Genomic DNA, 1,879 nt, shown 5'->3' with positions numbered 1-1,879 from the left:
GTTTACCTCCAAAGACTCTTAGCGATGTTCTGGTGGGAATTTCTTTGCCAGAATTGCTTAGTGGATTCATGCAAGTGTGTTGGTACTTATAATTTATAGGATAAATATGAAGATACATGAGCATGATTTATTGATAGAGCATAAGCTATATATAGTGCCTTTAACTGTATTATTAAAACTGAAGGTAAATAATTAATGGCATGAAGAAAAGATACATAAAACTCTGGGGAGTTTTGCTGGGAAGCATTCCTGTCTTGTGGTAATTAAAATTGAATATATTCTGAGTATATTTTATGTCTTTCTGGCAAAAAAGATTATTTCCTCATTTCATCTCATGCTAAGAGACACTGCGTGCGGCCGCAGAAGCTGTGCAGCCTGTGTGAGAAAAACCAGGGGAAAAATGAGTATGACTGTTGGGCTGGAGTGCCATCCCACTCTCAGGATAGGATTACTGTCCGTGGGTGCTGACCAGTTCTGTTTGGTTGACCCTCAGAGTAGTTTCAGGTGAGATATAGCTCAAATAACATGTGTTAGTTTTGCAAAGTTCAGTGCGCTCTTTTCCATGAGAATTGTTACAGAAAAGTACAGGCTGGCTTCATCGGAAAGCAAGGGACAAAGATAATGTTTTTTATGATGATAATCAGGGGACTACTTAAGCAAAGGAAAATTCAGCTAGTAATTTGTTATGTCTCCATAGACAACTCTCCTGGGTTTGAGAGGAAAAGATAGGCGGACCACTCCCAAGAACAATAACTCAAACAGGCCCTTTCATGACTCAGATGATCTAGTTTAGTGGATTGACTCACAAACACATAGGATTAAATATCCTGTACACCTTTAGGATATCTTTTTTCACTGAATTAATTTACACCATTTCCATACCAAACATTAGTAAGGTCAAAGTGACCTTACAACTAGTTGTTACATTCCCTGGAGTCAGAACAGCTCAACCTCAAGTGGCTGTCAGTCTAAACAGACCCACAGTTAACCCAAACATGCTGCAACACAACCACTGCCAAGGCCTCTCTGCCCTTCTGTCCAAGCATGAGAACTGAAAGGCCTTCATGGTATCCAAGGGAAATCATTCATAATTCTGCCCCAGCAAAGCCTCAGAGTGTGAGAGAGAGGCCTTCTACTTTCACCACTGCATCTGCCAAAGCCTTTTGTAAAATCAGTGGTGCTCTCTTGTCTGGCGTGAAGATGAACTGAAATCTATAAATTTAAGTGCTTACAGTGTTCATAATGGATAAAACTTGTTTCTGGATGTAATTTTGCTGCAGTATTTTAGTTTTCTGAAGAGATAAAAAATCCCAGTGGAAAAGTACTTCATTTCCTATGGCATCGGGGCACTTGTAGTGAGTCTCTCCAACTGTGGGCCTACCTGGTCCAGTCCAAGCCCCTGTAAGAATCTGTGCCTGTTCCCATGTGCAGAGAATTCATCTCAGCAATGTCCCATCCCTATTCATCTCACCAATGTCTATCAGTGTCTGCAGGGAGAGCATCAGAGGACAGAGCCAGGCTCTGCTCAGTGGTGCTGGGCAATAGGGCAATTGGCAATGGGCAGAAACTGAACCATGGGGAGTTTGACCTGAACATGAGAAAGGATTTCTTTATTGGGCAGGTGACTGAGCACTGGAACAGGTTGCCCAGAGAGGGTGTGGAATCTCTCTCACTGGGGATATTCAGGAACCAAACCATCTGGGCACAATCCTGTGCCACGTGCTCTGGGATGAGCCTGCTTGAGCAGGGAGGTTGGACCAGATGACCCACTGTGGTCCCTTCCAGTCTGACCCATCCTGAGATTCTGTGATTGTGTCAAAAGGCTGAAAGGCGACTGAGCACTGCAATCAGTGACCAACGTTAAAATCAAAGCTGCCGC

This window comes from Empidonax traillii, unplaced genomic scaffold, assembly GCF_003031625.1.
Source record: "Empidonax traillii isolate 1590-97213 ecotype Southwest subspecies unplaced genomic scaffold, ASM303162v1 scaffold11:size2795301, whole genome shotgun sequence".
In the NCBI taxonomy this organism is placed as follows: domain Eukaryota; kingdom Metazoa; phylum Chordata; class Aves; order Passeriformes; family Tyrannidae; genus Empidonax; species Empidonax traillii.
The sequence above is the reverse complement of the archived record's forward strand: the minus strand, read 5'-3'. Positions refer to the sequence as shown.